Source organism: Giraffa tippelskirchi, chromosome 1, assembly GCF_054371585.1.
Source record: "Giraffa tippelskirchi isolate mGirTip1 chromosome 1, T2T-mGirTip1v1.2.pri, whole genome shotgun sequence".
Taxonomy (NCBI): Eukaryota; Metazoa; Chordata; class Mammalia; order Artiodactyla; family Giraffidae; genus Giraffa; species Giraffa tippelskirchi.
Window position 1 is genome coordinate 176875252 of NC_137275.1, and position 19106 is coordinate 176894357.

The following is a 19106-nucleotide window of genomic DNA, read 5'->3' on the forward strand; positions in this document are numbered from 1 at the left end:
TGATTACTACATGGGAATTCTCATCTGAATATACTACGTTTGCAGCTTCTCACTCAGGGTAGGGGTTCTTATAATACTTGGGGTCATGGACTCACTGGATCTATGGATAAAAACCCCTATTTCTATCTCAGATGGGGAAAAAATTACATGTTTGCAGTCAACGCCCACCAGAACGTAATCTGCTTGAGAATCTGTCTTACCCACTCCACTTCTCCAGTGTTTAGAATCATATCCAGGACATGGTCAAGCTCAATAAACACAAGTGAATTAGTGAGGGAACAGTTAGGAGGGAGATCACCGAGGGCCTGAGAGATCATGCTAAAAAGTTTTGGGGTTTTATCTGAGACAAAATATCTATTTCTGGAATAAACAATCAAGAAGAGATGATATCTGAGGCAAATTAAAGAACATTAATTTTACTCCTAAGACCACACTAGAACAACTCATAAGACTCCCCGTGAAGAGATCTTTATCCAGCTCCTGAGTTCTATCCTGCTGCACAGCAATGGGAAGATGTGCCAGAAAACGGATTGAAAAGCTTTTAGAAAGCCAAAATCCTAAGAACAGTGTGGGACTCTATGGAAACATATTTCAAATGCCATGGAACACGGTTTATGCACTGCCACCCTGCAAGGTCAAAAGTTAAAGGGTCTTAAAACAACTAAATTCCACTCTCTGAAAATATTTAAGAAATATAAATTCACAAATAAACCTGATACACAAATGCAGGAAAAAAATTTTAACTGGGTAATTATCCCTAGAATTTTGCACATGAAAATTTATCATGCCCTGCAATTTCGAGTTGAAGAATTTGTGCCTATTTTCCATTTTCAGCTATGAAGACATATCTTAACATGTAGATCTGGAAAGAAGAGATGTTATTTTTACTTTAAGCCTTGCAAAACAATATGCTTTGCTGGAGATGCATTCTCATTTTGTGGCGTTTTGGGTATATCCACTGGAGATCCCTGTTGACAGGCTACATCCTAGTATAAACATAAAGGTTAGTTTCCATGTAGTTAGAAATAACCACCACCACATTTACTGTCATTTAAATTCAAAATCTCGGTCGGAAATCTGGTATATTCTTAATCCCTTCAATTACTTCATCTAATCAGCTCTTAATAAATGGAAATCCTACACTTATAAGAACTCTATTCACAACTTTACATTCTAACTCCATGGGCCTCATTTTTCTTTGTGATTTCCTTCTCTTTTAATTCACTCTAAACAATATCCTATTCTATATGATACCCCAGCTTTGTGTCCATCAAAACACCAAGAATATATGTGAGAGGTTAATGAACTTATGTCAAAATGAATCCTCTACAATGCCCATCCCCCAGGAAACATGGTAAATTTCAGGAGCTCTTATGTACTTACGGTAGTACCCAAGGTCCTGAACAAGACAAATGCAATCAATGGTGCTTAAAATTTTTATTTTTTAATTGACTAATCAAGTGCCAGGTACTGTTCCAAGCCCTTTTCATACATTAACTCATTTAGTCTTCATAACAACTCTATGAGAAAACTACTGTTATCACTCCTATTTTACCAATGAAGAAGCTGGGATACACAGAGGTTATGCCCCTTGCTCATAGTTACTTACTAGTAAGTACATGCGGCCAGGTTCAAACCAGGCAGGCTGGCTGCAGAGTTCATACCCATGGCCACTAAATATGCTGCCTCTTATTTATACTGTCCTTGTCCACTGTGTATGCGTGTCTCTGTGTATGTGTGCCTGCAGAAACTCTGCAAATCCTGCCTTAAACAGTTAATTTTTGAAGGACTGTGTAAAGCAGAGGGGAAGCAGCAGCAAGCAGGGATAAAGCTCAGGGCATATGTCTAGCTGAACAAATACAAGAACAGTAAGGATGCTGACCAGTTGGAAAGGGTGCTACACAAGAGAGAGCAGGAAGCATCATCCTGGTTTGGGGTCAAGAGGGTAAACTTCCCGAAGGAAGTGATGTTTACGCTAAAGCAAAAGGGGACTTCCCTAATGTTCCAGTGGCTAAGAATCTGTGTTCCCAATGCAGAGGGCTCAGGTTTGATCCCTGGTCAGGGAACTAGATCTCACATGCTGCAACTAAGAGCTCACAGGCTGCAGCTAAGACCTGGCTCAGCCAAATAAAAAAAATAAATATTAAAAAAAATACTAAAACAAAAGGATGAACAAAAGTTAGCTATCTGGGGGGCAGGGGGCAGGCAGTGGGGGGGGGTGGTCAGAGAAAGGAACTAACCACTGAGATCATGAGGATGGCCAGAGCACATCCTGAAAATTTTCTACCACAGCCTCACTATTCCTAAGCATCACACTCCAAGCTGGTCAACTGGCTGAGATGACAAGGCTGTGCCACAGCACTGCAGACCATATGTTCATCCTCTTCTCACCCACGCCAGAAAACAATAGTGTTTTAAGGCATGGTTTCCTGAAGGCACATCCTAGAACTAAAACTGCTTCGGGGATGCCTGCAGCCATGCTGAAAGGGAACACCCAGAAGGCCCAAGTAATCATGCTGTACTGAATTTATAATGCAGAAAACATTTGTAGTTCCTTGGACATTTGCATTGCTATAAAAATTATACTTTATGGGATAATTATTAATGGTTTGAAGAGACATAAACAGTACAAACGAAATATAGCTGATACTATGAAAATGTAAACCATGTAAATCAAAATCATAAAACAATTATTCAATACTCAGAGGCCTACTTAATATATACATATGAAATTTCTTACACACATATGCAATAAAAGCCCACAAAAACCATCACTCTAAAGTCATTCACTGTACAAATATGAAAATAAATCTTTATCTTTAACCTCAGTTTTATCTTCAGCAAGAGGGTTGTGCGGTTTGGCTTTATGCAAATCACATTTAGTATTAAATAATCAAATGTCACATATGTCATATAAAGCAGCAAGTGGAAAAAAATAAATTATGAAAATGTATGAGGCTAAAAGTTAACAGTGAAAAATGTCTCCATATTCAATGTTCTTTTCCATGATGAAACTAAAATATTATCCGATGTATCAGGATACATAAAAGAGTGTAGCATAATTGTGATTTTAAAAGCTCTCAAAGGAAAAATTGAGCCAAGATGAGTTACTTGCACAGAACTATGCAAATGTATTGAATTAAGTCTAAGTTAAAAACATTAGATACTTTTGTTCTTACCAAAAATATTATTTAAGCTTGCGAACACCTTCATGACATCAAATGTTGGTAAAATCTTGATTTCCATTGCAAGGCAACAGAAAGAGCTTTTGTTTAAACAAGATTGCTAACTGGAAATTTAAGTCTCTAATTTGGATTTTGTTGCAAAAATATTTATCCAGGTTCAAACAGCTAAAGATGATGGCTTTGTCTATCAGAGGTACCATTGTAATCTAATCAGTTTGGGTAAGCTGGTGGTAAAACCCAGAAGCAAAGAACAAGATGATACTTCTATATCAAAGGTACATTCTTATATATAAATTGTAAGACAAATATTGACACTTTGCTACATGGAACTGTTTTAATACAACAAAAAGGGATGTTCTTAGATTACTTAGTACAATAAGTAAGAACTATTTCTGTTTTTCTCAGCAAGCTACTTGGCCTGGCCCTATGAACCAAGGTAAATTCAAGTCTCTGTCTGGGAATAACTTGATTGGTTCAGGTCACTGAAAACCAAAACCTGAATACCAGGCCTCAGTGAGCCAGCCTGGGGTCAGGTATTGACTCCTTCAGCTCTTGAAGACATTTTGGTGGGGAAGTCTGGGAGACAACATAGCTTCTAGCAAGCAGGACCCACCAGGCTGTGTGTAAGAGCAAGTCATCAGTCACCTCAGACAAAAGACTCCAACTTACCTGTCCCTTAACCACAATACCCCTTCAAAAGAGATGACTTTCCAAAACCACACAGAACATTTTATTCACTGTTCATTATTTAAGAAAGTGAATGCAGGGAGAGTTAGGAAATTTGCATTATATTGGAGATTATACTTCTAAACCATGGAGAGATTCAAGCATGCATACTTTCATTTGGCAAGATGTTAAATCGTTCTAAGTACTAGTGTATTGTTTTTTCAGTCCGTTCAGTTCAGTTGCTCAGTTGTGTCCGACTCTTTGCAACCCCATGGACTACAGCATTCCAGGCCTCCCTGTCCATCATCAACTCCCAGAGTTTACTGAAACTCATGTCCACTGAGTCAGTGATGCCATTCATTTTCTGTCGTCCCCTTCTCCTCCCACCTTCAATCTTTCCCAGCATCAGAGTCTTTTCCAATGAGTCAGCTCTTCGCATCAGGTGGCCAAAGTATTGGAGTTTCAGCTTCAACATCAGTCCTTCCAATGAATATTCAGAACCAATTTTCTTTAGGACGGACTGGTAGGATCTCCTTGCAGTCCAAGGGACTCTGAAGAGTCTTCTCCAACACCACAGTTCAAAAGCATCAATTCTTCAGCGCTCAGCTTTCTTTATAGTCCAACTGTCACATCCATACATGACTATTGGAAAAATCATAGCCTTGACTAGATGGACCTCTGTCGGCAAAGTAATGTCTCTGATTTTTAATATGCTGTCTACGTTGGTCATAACTTTCCTTTCAAGGAGTAAGCGTCTTTTAATTTCATGCCTGCAATCACCATCTCCAGTGATTTTGGAGCCCCAAAAAATAAAGTCTGACACTGTTTCCCCGTCTATTTGCCATGAAGTGATGGGACCAGATGCCATGATCTTAGTTTTCTGAATGTTGAGCTTTAAGCCAACTTTTTCACTCTCCTCTTTCACTTTCATCAAGAGGCTTTTTAGTTCTTCTTCACTTTCTGCCTTAAGAGTGGTGTCATCTGCATATCTGAGGTTATTGATATTTCTCCTGGCAATCTGGTTTCAGCTTGTGCTTCCTCCAGCCCAGCGTTTCTCATGATGTACTCTGCATATAAGTTAAATAAGCAGGGTGACAATATACAGCCTTGACGTACTCCTTTTCCTATTTGGAACCAGTCTGTTGTTCCATGTCGAGTTCTAACTGTTGTTTCCTGACCTGCATACAGATTTCTCAAGAGGCAGGTCAGATGGTCTGGTATTCCCATCTCTTTCAGAATTTTCCAAAGTTTATTGTGATCTACACAGTCAAAGGCTTTGGCATTAATGAGATATAATTCACATACCATAATATTCACCATTTCAAATATACAATTTAGTGGGTTTTAGTATATTCACAAAGTTGCACAACATTACAACAATACAATTCCAGAACATTTTCATCATCCCCCAAAGAAACTATACCCCTTAGTAATCACCTCTGTTTCTCCTTCACCAGCCTCTGGCAGTCACATGCTGGTGTGTGCTTTTTAAATGAAACGTGACAACTTTCCTGCACATTATGTTTTCAGTAGTGTGTTGCTTTATATGTTCTCATCAGAACTTTTAACACAGAATTTAAACCATGAACTTTATAAGTATTCTGAGATTTTAAAATACCCTCTTCTATATACAAACTTTTTCTCTTGCAAAAATATTTTCATTCTTTATACATAAAACATAGATTTTTATGTCTCCACTGGAGTTTAAAACATTACTATTTTCCCCCTCAATTAAATTATGTTCTTGTGTAAAAAGTGAGAAGAATCAATGCTCCAATATTTAAAAAGCATGAAGGACAAGAGTCCTTATTAACTGTGGCCATCATGCTCTCCTTCCCACTGCTATGAGCTGAGAGGGTCCAGTTCTGAAAGGCCATGCTGCTTGCTTACAGAGGAGGAAATCAGATCTATGTGGGCTGGTGACCACAAGACTAGTTAACAGTGAAGCTATGCTGGTAACCCCCATTTCCTAGTTTTCCAGTACTGAATGTTGGAAATAAATGTTATAGTTTATCTACAAAGTCAGCAATCATCTATAGCTTTGATTTGAGCTCGTGATTTCTTTAACCACTTTAAAAACATTTACATGCCATCTGGTAAGATTTATAATGACAAGACAGGTAGATTTAACCAGAGGGTCCAAATCATTTATGGAAACATAGCCAAAAAAAAAAAAAAAGAGCCAAGGTTCTGGAGGAACCCCAGAGCACCACTCAGATTCCACACATGGTAACTCTCCACACAACAGTGTCCACAGGATGCACCACTCTACCTAAGAAGCAAACAAGCCACATACATTCAGTTCTCTGAGAATGAAGGCTTCACGGGCCAAGGATGTTTGGGATTTAACCACTGCAACAATTCTTATCTGGGTTGACTTTTTGGAACTGGTCCCACTCAGATTGGTAATTGTCATCCTCATTTTCATCATTTTTTTTTTTTACTTCCCTGGAGAGAGAAAAAGATAGAGAGAGAAAGGAGATTACTGAGGTATAAAACTGAACCATAAACAGAGAAATAAAATAGCACTGCTGAGCACTTACTATGCACTATCCAGACAGCATTCTAAATCCTTTGTAGGTCCTAACTGATTCCTTGTAACAACTATGCGATTTTGTTGTGACCCACATTATATGTGAGGAAATGAAAGAAAAAAAAAAGTGAAGAAATCTCCCTTGGGTCACAAAGCTGGAGAATTGGCAGGGCTGGGATTCCAACCATGCAGGTGGGCTCCACTGCCTGCATTCTGAGCACCAGACCACACACTCATGCATGCATGCACACACACACCCAAATGCATACATGCATGTGTACACACTCACATGCACACACAGGCTACTTCTGCCCTCTCTTGTGGTTTCACATGATTTATAGTCTGCCACACACAGCTCACTCCTTAGGACTCTGGAACATGGCTCCCATTCCCAGCTAATGCTTATGATAAAAGTCATTGCTTTATTACCATTTATGATCATGGAGATAACAGATGGTTAAAATGCAGGGGGAAAAGTCTTCCTCTTGCCTCTTCCTAAATTTCTTGCAGGATTAACTTCTAGAGGCAATATTGGACCAAAGATCGCCACAATCTTAAGAAAAAGAAGTCTCCTACCCCTGGGGATGCGTGGGAAATACACCCTCAGACAAGCTGAACTGCAGTCTCTTGGTGAGGAGAATGTGACAGCTCGTCCCACTACACTCCCTGCAGTGTCTGGCACTTCCCATGAAGTGGTGAAGCTTGTGCCACTCCCCCATGGCCAATACCTACCTGCTCTGTGACTGCTCAGACCAGTAGAAAAGAGAGGAAAGGGTGTGCTGACACCTTCAAGCCAGGCATCAGTAAGATCCAGAGACCTCCCTGGTGACCCAGCGGCCAGGATTCTTTGCTCCCAATGCAAGGGGCCTAGGTTTGATCCCTGGTCAGGGAACTAGATCCTGCATACCACAACTAAGACCTGGCATAGCCAAATAAATAAATAAATGTTTTTTAAAAAAGAGATCTGGCCACTCTGAGCTGCAATAAAAGCAGCCCAGGGATCTTCACTGGAGAGAAGCCAGCAGAGAGGTCCCGAGGACTGAGATGCACAGGGAGGAGCATCCTGGCAGCAGACAGGCAAACCATGTCTAAGTCCATGTCCATTTGACTGCAAACACATGAGGGAGAGGAACTGTGGGCACTCCAGTGAGATCCAGTCAACTCCAGTAATTATAAAAACTAAAAAGTGGTGTTCTAGGCAACTACAGTTTGGGTGGTTTGTTACAGAGCAGAGATGCTGATTCCCAGGACAGTGACGCTGTTCAGGAGGAATAGACTGTAATCCACAAATGTCATTTAAAACATTTCAGAAAATTCTGAGAGATGGGAATACCAGACTACCTGACCTGCCTTTTGAGAAATCTGTATGCAGGTCAGGAAGCAACAGTTAGAACTCGACATGGAACAACAGACTGGTTCCAAATAGGAAAAGGAGTATGTCAAGGCTGTATATTGTCACCCTGCTTATTTAACTTATATGCAGAGTACATCATGAGAAACACTGGGCTGGAAGAAGCACAGGCTGGAATCAAGATTGCCAGGAGAAATATCAATAACCTCAGATATGCAATGACACCACCCTTATGGCAGAAAGTGAAGAGGAACTAAAAAGCCTCTTGATGAAAGTGAAAGAGGAGAGTGAAAAAGTTGGCTTAAAGCTCAACATTCAGAAAACTAAGATCATGGCATCTGGTCCCATCACTTCATGGCAAATAGATGGGGAAACAGTGTCAGACTTTATTTTTGGGGGCTCCAAAATCACTGAAGATGGTGACTGCAGCCATGAAATTAAAAGACGCTTACTCCTTGGAAGGAAAGTTATGACCAACCTAGACAGCATATTAAAAAGCAGAGACATCACTTTGCCAACAAAGGCTACGTCAAGGCTATGGTTTTTCCAGTAGTCACGTATGGATGTGAGAGTTGGACGGTGAAGAAAGCTGAGCACCGAAGAATTGATGCTTTTGAACTGTGGTGTTGGAGAAGACTCTTGAGAGTCCCTTGGACTGCAAGGAGATCCAACCAGTCCATCCTAAAGGAGATCAGCCCTGGGTGTTCGTTGGAAGGACTGATGTTGAAGCTGAGACTCCAATACTTTGGCCACTTCATGCAAAGAGTTGACTCACTGGAAAAGACCCTAATGCTGGGAAGGATTGGGGGCAGGAGGAGAAGGGGACGACAGAGGATGAGATGGCTGGATGGCATCACCGACTCGATGGACATGAGTTTGGGTAAACTCTGGGAGTTGGTGATGGACAGGGAGGCCTGGCGTGCTGCGATTCATGGGGTCGCAAAGAGTCAGACACTACCGAGCGACTGAACTGAACTGAACTGAGCAGCCACATCCAAAATGTAAAGAGAAATAGGTGAAATTAATTTTATTAATATATTTTAACTCAGTATTGCAAAGATATTATCATTTCAGCATGTTACCAATAAAAATATCAATGAGTTATTTTACAATGTTTATACCATCTCCAAAAGCCAGTATTTATTTGATATATTCAGCACATCTCAGCTTGGATCAGCCACACTTTAGGCAGCCAATGGTTACTAAACTGGTCAGCACAGCCCAGGAAGGAGCTGATATGCACTAATCTTTGAAAACCACTGCCCTATGAGTAGGGGAAAAAGGAAAAACTAGTTCTTGCTCTTTAGAGTTCATAAACACTATGCTACATGTTTTCACATATTCCTTATTTAATACACGCAATGCACACCCACAAAATCCTGACGGGTAACAGGTGAGCATCAGTCTACTTACTTCACAGATGAGGAAACAAAGACTCAGGAAAAGAAGGGAGTTGAATCTTCTTCACAGTTCAACCCATAAACCCTATCAGACTCAGTTCAGACTTTAAACCTCCAGAACTGTATGATAATACATTTTTATTGCTTAAACCACTAGGCCAATGGGGATTTGTTACAGTAACAACAGAAAATTCACCCAACTTTCAAATGCAAAACAGCAACCATTTGGTCATTCAACAAATGTCTGATTTATGCCAAGCTCTGGGATCCTCAACCAGTGAGCTTTGAGAGAGAGAGAGAGAGAGAGAGACAGATGTCTTCTAAATAAATCATTAGCAGGTGCCTGAAAGAGAGCTGCTAACACACAAGCAAAGTGTTTGCAGGAACACAAAGGGTGCACTACAGCCATGGTGGAGTGAGGGGAAGGCAGGTTTTGTGGAGATGGAGTTTCATGGAGACTTTGACAGTGGAGCAACCTCTTGATGGAATAGGAATTCACCTCCATTTAATGAGGGAGATCCTAGGTGTAGGAAACAGCATGCAGGAGGCAAAGAGGCATAAAAGAATGTGGCCATGACAGGAAGCAAAGTTTGCTGTGTCTATAGATTATCAGTCATTTGGGAAGCAAGATAAGAGATGCAAACAAAGGTAGGTGAGGCTGGGCTCTGAGGGACTATTTGCCACTTGCTAGGGAATTTGCACTCTCTGCAGTAGGTAGAACACCAATGTGGGGGTGCGAAAAAGAAAATATGAACTGGATTTTCACTTATAAAGATTACCCTGATTACAGGGTAAAGAATGAACTGATGTTGGAGAAACTCTCAGGCAGAAACTTAGGTGCCTCCTGAACTAACTGGGGTAGGAAATTCTAAGGCCTAAAGAAGAACAGAGAGAGAAAATATGGACAGATTCAAGAAAGATTACAGAGAGGTCATTAAGTCAATAGGAACCCAGAACCCATTAAAGGTAGGTGATGGAGAAAGCCAGGAAGGAGTCAAGACTGATTCTGGGTGACTATTTTTTAGTGATACTGTTGGTAGTTTCTGAGAAAGGGAATGTAGAATGAGGAATAATTTTAGAGAAAAATTAACACATTCGATTTTGGATATGTTGGGGGCAGTCATGCATCTGTTGGTAGGTGGGAATGTGATCATGGAATTTTTTTTAAAAGATGGAGATTAAAATACAGAAAAATACAGAAATTGGAAGTCATCAGCTAGACAAAGTTCTAGAAACCATGAGTGTAGAAAACAGAGAGAGAGTAAAGAGGAAGAGAGAACAGAATCTTCAGATTACCAACATCAAAGACAAGCCAGAGGTTCAGAGTAGCAAAAAGTCCCAATTTTGCCACTTAGTATTAGGTTGGTGCAAAAGTAATTGTAGTTTTTCATTGTTGAACTTTGCTGTTTTGGTATTGGAATACATTCTTAAATAAATGCAGCTCTGTTACACATCATTTTAAGGTGCATTTCTCACTTTATGTTTTTTACTAACGACTTATTACTCACTGTTTATTTTATATTTATTTTAGACTACAGAAATTATGTTAGACAAAAAGCAAATTCAAGTGATTTTCTTATTCGAGTTCAAAATGTGTCATAAAGCAGTGGAGATAACTCGCAACATTAACAATGCATTTTCCAGGAACTGCTAACTAACGTACAGTGCAGTGGTGGTTCAAGAAGTTTTGCAAAGGAGTGGAGAACCTTGAAAATGCAGAGCCCAGTGGCTGGCCATCGGAAGCTGACAACAAATTGAGAAGATCATCTAAGCTTATCCTCTTAAAATTACACAAGAAGTTGGCAAAGAACTCAATGTCAACCATTCTACAGTGTTCTGGCACCTGAAGCAAATTGGAAAGGTGAAAAAGCTTGATAATTGGGTGCCTCATGAGCTGACCGAAAATCAAACAAAATCGTTTTGAAGTGTTGTTTTCTCTTATCCTATGCAACAACGACAAAACCATTTCTCAATCAGATTGTGACATGCAACAAAAAGTGGATTTTATAAGGACAACTGGTGACAACCAGCTCAGTGGTTGGACCAAGAAGAAACTCCAAAGCACTTCCCAAAGCCAAATTTTCACCCAAAAAAGGTCAAGGTCACTGTTTGGTACTCTGCTGCCTGTCTGATCGACAACAGCTTTCTGAATCCTGGCGAAACCACTACATCTGAGAAGTATGCTCAGTAAATTGATGAGATGCACTGAAAACTACAATGCCTGCACCCAGCATTGGTCAACAGAATGGGCCCAATTCTTCCCCATGACAATGTTCAACCGCATGTCACACAACCGCTTCAAAAATTGAATGAATTGGGCTATGAAGTTTTACCTCATCCACCATATTCACCTGACCTCTCACTAACCAACCACCACTTCTTCAAGCATCTCAACAACTTTTTGCAGGAAAAACACTTCCACAGCCAGCAGGAAGCAGAAAATGCCTTCCAAGAGTTCAGTGAATCCTGAAGCAGGGGTTTTTACACTACAGGAATGCGTGTGCGTTCAGTCACTCAGTTGTGTCTGACTCTTAGCAACCCCATGGACTGTAGCCCGCCAGACTTCTCTGTCCATGGGATTTTCCAGGCAAGAATACTGCAGTAGGTTGCCACTTCCTCCTCCAGGGGATCTTCCCGACCCAGGGATTGAAACTGTATCTCTTGCGCCGCTTCTTTGTCAGGTGGATTCTTTACCATTGCACCACCTGGGAAACCCAAACTACGGGAATAAATAAACATTTCTCGTTGGCAAAAAAATATGTTGATTGTAATGGTTCTTATTTTGATTAATAAAGATGTATTTGAACCTAGTTATAATGATTTAAAATTCACGGCCCAAAGGTAACCACAGTTATTTCTGTACAAACCTAACACCCGTGTCAGTTTGAGCAAGCTGATTAAGCAGTCTAATTTCCCATTTTCTTATGTACAATCGGTATAATAATCACAGCATCCTCACAAGACAACTCACATCTCTCCCTTAGGCCTCTATCAGCTACATATTGTATGACTGCCTGGTCGTACAGTTTCCTTTTTCGCTAATGTTAAATTACATGGCCTATCTTACATACCCTGATGTACAGGGCTTTCATGCCACATACTCATAATAATGTAGACATTACTGAACCTGAATGCAAATATTAAGAGAGAAAAGTACCCATATTGTTCACCTGGCCTTCAGTTTCTTTAATCCACCAAAAATGCGAGCACATTCCACTTCAAGGAAATCAGGAAGACATAATTTTAAACATCTAAAGCAGGTTTAAGGCTGGGAAAATTAAATTACCTCACCAAAAAATACCATATGCTTAACAATTGCATTTTAAAAGACTCACTCTTATGGACAGATTTACACCCAGTGGGGTCAACAATGGAGCTCCACTGATACCTCGGCCAGAATTTTTTCTTTTTCTCAAATTTCAGGTCATTGATCAATTTAATGCCTGTTGAACTTGAATTTGCTGCAAAATGTTGAAAGCTTGTGGCTCCAATTACTGCAAATGTACTTACAGTGGTTAGGATGAATGTTCTATTAGCCATACAGGAAACTGCATTTCAAGGAGAAACTTTTCCTGGGATTGAGAGGTTTTCCAGGAAAAAACAGTGCTCAGGTTGTTAAGCAAACATGTATGGCTTTCCTTCAAAAATGAATTCTGTTTCAGACAGTGCAAATCTTCAACTCTCTTAGTTCAAGTTTTTTATGACATGACTTGGGAGGAAGTATCTTCTGAGATCTTATGAGATCTAAATCAAGAATTTAACATGTTTTCCATTATACATAAAATTCTAAAGGCTGTAAAACTGTTAAATGGTAAAGTTACCTGTGGAAACTATACTGTTTTCATTTAAGACTTGGGTACTTTGCAAGTAAATCTGATGGCACAATAATAAAGCAAATTAAAGTCTTTACATGACTATTTATTTTTAATTTTCATATTTAATACATTGTTAACATAACTTAGAGGCCTCAAGTCAGGCCATAACACTATAACAACAATTTTTAAAACTCCTTGATAAATGGTTCACAGAAGTGCTTATGTTACCAAAACACTTCTACATAAGGTGTTTTAGGTAAAGAAATGTAAGCCTGGGGGGAAGCTACACTGTAAACAGTGTGGCTGCTGAGCTAACCCAACTCACCCACAGGAGCAGGTGAGGGAATGGCATGGACAGCCTCCAGCTCTCCTATCTTTATGATGTAATAAAGAGGATTGATCCTGCACTCTGAGTATGACCATGGCAATCTGGAGTCATTTAACTGTAATATGATTCCACAAGACAACTCAGTGTTAAATAGTGATTATGTTATTCAGTGGAGTCCAGGCTGTTAAACATACAGAAGCATACACCGTCAGAACTAGAAAGGACCTTAGGCACCATCTTCTTCAGCCCCTTCCCTCACAGATTAGAGATACCTAAAACAGACTAAGAGACTTAGTCAAAATTGCACAGGTGTTCAGGGTAGACTTAAGACTGGACTTTGAACCTCCTGACACCACACTCCTCCAATGTGCTGGGCAGAAGCCGAGAGCCACACAGAGGGCCTGATCTGCAGCATCCTTTCCTACTCAGTAGAGGCAGCAATTCAGCAACCCCAGCTTGAGGCCAAGGTAGCACTGAGTCCCTTATTCTACTAAAGTTAGGATTCTTATGAAACCAGAATCTCAGAAATAATCAGGGGAAGAACTACATGCCTAAAGTTATGTATTTGCTTTGTCAGCAACTAAAGATTATTATGTAAGGATGTGAGAGTTGGACACACATAAATAAGGCTGAGTGACAAAGAATCAATGCTTTCAAATTGTAGTGCTGGATAAGACTCTTGAGAGTCCCTTGGACTGCAAGGAGATCAACCCAGTCAATCCTAAAGGAAATCAAGCCTGAATATTTGATGGAAGGACTGATTCTCAAGTTCCAATACGTTGGCCACCTGATAGGAAGAGCTGACTCACTGGAAAAGACCTTGATGCTGGGAAAGGTTGAAGGCAAAAGGGGAAGGGGCTGGAAGAGGATGAGATGGTTAGATAGTACCACTGACTCAATGGACATGAATTTGAGCAAACTCTGGGAGATAATGAAGGACAGAGGAGCCTGGCATGCTGCAGTCCATGATGTCACAAAGAGTAGGACACAACTTAGCAACTGAACAAAAACAAAAAAGATCATTAGCCTAGATTTTGTTAATGCACACATTTTTTGATATTTAATTCTTTTAGACCAGCAAAGAGTGATCTTTTCATTTGTGACAGAAAACTGTACAGAAGATTTAAATCTAACATAAAACACTGTTATTTCCTAAGAATACCGCAAGGATTAAAGTATAGTTAAATCCAAATTCCTCAATGATGCAATTTTCATTCTAACCCACATCCTAAAATGTTATTTATTATTAATACCATTGCCTTAGCTTAATAATTACCTGAGTAATAATTTAAACAAAGTGCTTTCAGCTGGCATGATATACAGTTTGCTTTATTCAGTTTTTTCCCCCCTTTACCTTGGAAAATGTCATAATAGACAGTTATATTCATAATAGTCTCTCGTGTTTAAAATCTAGTTCCTGGAATTGATTCATACACGTCAACTATTAGCTTTGTGATGACATTTACAGAAATGTCAACGATATCTCAGATGTACCTGCTTTGTTTGGCAGCAAAGGTATTATATTTTGCCAGAGTTCACAGTGAACAAGCAGCACTACCAGTTTTTATAAAAACTACATTTAACTGTTTCTCCAACTACTACTGAAAGACTAGACAGTTGTTTTCTGATGCAGACTCATGTTCTGGTCAAGAAACTTGGCACATGTAACAGCTAAGTGAAAATTCTATCTTGCATCCAGTTTTCCAAATACAAGGCAAAACTTTACCAAACTTCCACTATATTCAAACCACCTTTTAGGCTGTTTTACAAAATAACACCCCACAGATCTACAAATACATACACATACACACACACACACACACACACACACACACACCCCATTAAGTGAAGAAAAGAACAAGTTTTCCAACTCTCTTCACCTCTTCACCAAGGTGACACATGCACCATCTACTGCCCCCTGGCACAGAGATCTTCCAGAACCAAACCCATCTTTTCCAAATAGGATACCCATTATTTTTCCTTTACCTGGATTCCAGGACAAGAAAAGAATTTCAGAAACAGGAAGAGCGAGGAGGAAGATGAGATAATTTTGCCTCCTCTTTGGCATTGATAGTCAGCAGGGGGAAAAGATCATGTGATGGTTTTATCTCTGCAGGGGATTTAATTCTTGGTGCAATTACTTACCTTCACGGGGCAGAAGGGGGCCACTGGGAGTACTGCTTGTATAAGGACAGAAAACCCAACAAACAGAGTGGAGGTTTGTCAAACAACCTCTTCAGCAAAGTTAGATGACAGTGAAAGACCCCTTCCAGTTTGGACCCACTCTCTCTCTTATCACAGCCAGTTTTTCTCCAAGGTATCCTTGGACATATTTTTGTCCCTCTGCTTCAGCAGCATCATGAAGATCAGCCTTGTTTCATGCCACCACAGAGGAATGCTCTCATGGGCTGCATCTTACCTCAAAGAGAAGAAAACAACTGTGCACATGTCGAATATTTAATAAGTTACCAGGATGATGATAACAACAGCTACCATTTCCAAAAGCCCCTTATGTGCCACATGATTTATAAACAATATTTTCAAACCTCAAACTATCTATAAAAGGAGCCAAACTTTTTCCCACTGCCAGGTGAGGGGTTAAATAAGACCTTGTAAGGCCAGGACCAGGGTCTAAACTGACTCTATCACCCCTGCCACTGCACAAACAATACAAACTCAAGAGGCATGACCGCAAAATTTTATTTGCTTGCGGCACCCACATAATTTTGAACAATTTTCACTCCAAACAGTGGTGATTATGAGTCAACTTCACTATTCCAGATACAAAACACACAAGAATTCCTGCTATGATGGGGCAAAATTGGAGTTTGAAAGTTCCACACTTGGGGTTATCTGGTTTATAACAAAAGCAAAATACAAAGGCCGTAAAGGTCAACTTTCTCCTTGTGAGGAGTCAATGAGCAATCATTCAAAGCTACAGATTCTCAGGATAATGCTCCCAAATCAGCACAGCACTCCGTCCCTCAGCCCTGGCATGCACAGAGGAGCTGGCAGCACAGTGGAAGATGCCAGAGGCAGAGTTAAGCTGGAGACCCCGCCCCTCCCACCACCTCGCCGCTCACTGGCTGTGTGAAATCAGGCAGGTGTCTTCCTGTTTCTGCCTCCATTTCCCTATGTATAAAATTAAGGAGTCAGTAAGGGCACATTCCCCCCTCAGCAAACGGGATGAGAACAGAGGACAACCTGACTAGAAAAATAGGTTTCTGGTTCCTGAACAAGAGAGGCAGCAGCCCTGACTAAGATGTGGGGAATGACTCTTTGTGGTGCCGAAAGGCAGCCAAGTGCTCATCTACTCTGGTGCCACACCTGAGACAGAATAAAAAAATAAGCTTCAAAAGCAATGAAACCATATTCAACTTCCTGTCTCTTCAGACCATTTTCCTCCCATGGAAGGCACCAGAGTGAAGTAAAAGCAAAGGGGAGAAGGAAATGAATGGCCTTCCCCAAAACTAGATCCCCTACCCATTAATGTTTTAAGTAACTGCATTTGGTGGGGAACCACTCAGGATCCAAGGCGGCATCACATGGAAGCCATGAGTCAAACATTTACTTAAGTGAGCCAGGAGTCTGAGCATCTAAATGACTACCCACAGGCATACAGGTAAAATAAATACTGGCACCTTCTCCAAGTCCTGACTCAAATATCACCTTCTGGTGCAGCTACCCTGACCACACTATCTGTAGCCCACTGCCTCACTGTGAGGCCTATCACCTTTCCCTCTTTTTGTTTTTATAACATTTATCACTTTTTATCATTCTACTTATTTTACTTATGTTTGCCCTGTGTTATGTCTCCCACACTGGAGCATAAGCTCCATAAGGGTAGGGCTCCTTGTTTTGTTAATGGATATACTGCAAGCTCTAGCTCAGTACATGTACAAAGCAGGTATTCCAAAAATATTTTTGAAGGTGTAAAAGTCAGAAAGATATCTCACATAAATATTCAAACAATAAATTATTCATGACAGGTAAGTAAATGGCCTTGATTTTATTGTAAGATTTTATAACTTGGTGGTTTTCGATCAAAGTGTATTAATTATTAATTCAGAGTGTCCATTCACCACTAACATTCAACAGCTTCGCAACCCTCTGGCCTAGCCCAACAATCTCACCATAAGTTTCTACCCACTTATAGTGACCATATAAATCATCCCAGTACAACTGCCTCAAATCAGAAAATTTAAGCCATGGCAAAGTTTCATAGTAATTAGTGGAAGTCAAATGCCAAGTGGCATCTAATTTTTTCTCTGTAACAAATTCAAGAATTCATTTGGATACAGTTTTCTTCCTTTTCAGACCATATGAAAGGTAATACAAATAGCTAAAAAGGTCACTTATCACATGTAGATGCTTATTTAACAAATTATGCCAGTGGGGCCCCTGGCACAGGCCATGACAGCTGGTCACTCGGGGCTATTTCAACCCAGGGGCTGACCCTGTCTTCTGTGCCTCCTTTCCTTGAGTATAATCTAAAGTCTTAAAATGAAGACCAAACCCAACAGTTTCAACAATAAAAGGTTTTGCTATAAAGCTTACATATCTGTGGGTATGAGTGAGTAAGCGTTATCCATTCTCACTGGGTTCTCTGAACTCACTGGTCTATCCCGGGAAGGTCTTCTGTTCCCTCGGGCAGATCCCTCTCAGCTACACACTAACTACCTTGGAGACCCTTTCTTGATAGCAAAATTTGTTTTTTTCTTAATCTTCTGCATGCTTGTGTTTAATCAAAGGAGCAACCAGTATTGAATCAGGAGATCAAATTCCTCCTTCCACTCCTAACTCTTAATAACCAAACACATGTGTCATACACTTTCTATGCCTCAGGTTTCTCATAAAAAGTGAGAATAGCATTATACTTATTACTTTCTTTCTCATACAGGTTACAGAGGTGAACACAACACGTGGAAAATTTTGTGAAATAAAATACAATATAAATGTCAACACACTTTCATTGTATTCACAATCATTTTAAGTCACATTTCAGTTGAACAACATGTATTATTATTGCCCGAATCTTATCGTTAACTTCAACCAGTCTTTGCTTTCCTTTTTTTTTTTTTATTGGCCATATCTCAGCATGTGGGATCTTAGTTCCCTGAACAGGAATTGAACTAGCGCCCCCTGCAGTGGGAGCACAGAGTCTTAACCACTGGACTGCCAGGTAAGTCCCTGAACCAATCATTTCTTACTTCTTTAGTTAAAAAGAATATTCATTCTAGTGTTTCACAGGGTATGAAACAGGACCAACTGAAGAATGTAGAGGCTAACTTGAGATCAGATAGCAATCAGTTCTTCATTCAGCCACCTCTGCACTTAATGCCTGTTAAAAAATTACAGACAATAGACTTACTTGAAAAATTATATTAGCCACGGGTTTTGGTTTTCTCCCAAGAGAGTGTGATGAGCCATGGCTTGAACTGTAGTTTTATAGTGATTAATGACTGTTGGTAGCACACTAACTGTGGTCAAAATAATTTCCTACTTTAAAAAAGTATTTACCATGAAACCAAAGGATATGAAAGCCTCTCAGATGAAAGACACCATCTTACTAGAGCAAAAGAAAACACAGATAGTTACCCACATAAGCTTAAAATACCAAAGGTATTTCAGTGGTACCTTGGGATGTGTAAATCACTGAATCACTACCAAAAAGAATAAGGTTGAAAACAAGGCTGTTATGGAATCTGGACCTGGCACAAGCTCACACCCAGGTGGTATTTCACCTATGCTTCCAGCACATGTGGAAGCCCCTATTACACTTCCAATCACACTCCACATTCAGCTCCACCGCCCCCTTGTTTGTGAGA

The 19106-nt window shown here is 40.1% G+C and overlaps 2 long non-coding RNA genes across 2 annotated transcripts; one reads left to right on the forward strand and one right to left on the reverse strand.

Annotated features, from left to right (window-relative positions):
* Positions 1–3897: 3897 nt before the first annotated feature.
* Positions 3898–13344, reverse strand: LOC145512904 (uncharacterized). Its single transcript, XR_014058912.1, has 2 exons — positions 12646–13344; positions 3898–6299 (listed from the first exon to the last, which is right to left on the reverse strand). It is a non-coding gene; the product is annotated as an uncharacterized LOC145512904 (long non-coding RNA).
* A 144-nt stretch (positions 13345–13488) lies between these two features.
* Positions 13489–18240, forward strand: LOC145512885 (uncharacterized). The gene is made up of 2 exons (XR_014058896.1): positions 13489–16900; positions 18179–18240. It is a non-coding gene; the product is annotated as an uncharacterized LOC145512885 (long non-coding RNA).
* The last annotated feature ends 866 nt before the right edge of the window (positions 18241–19106 follow it).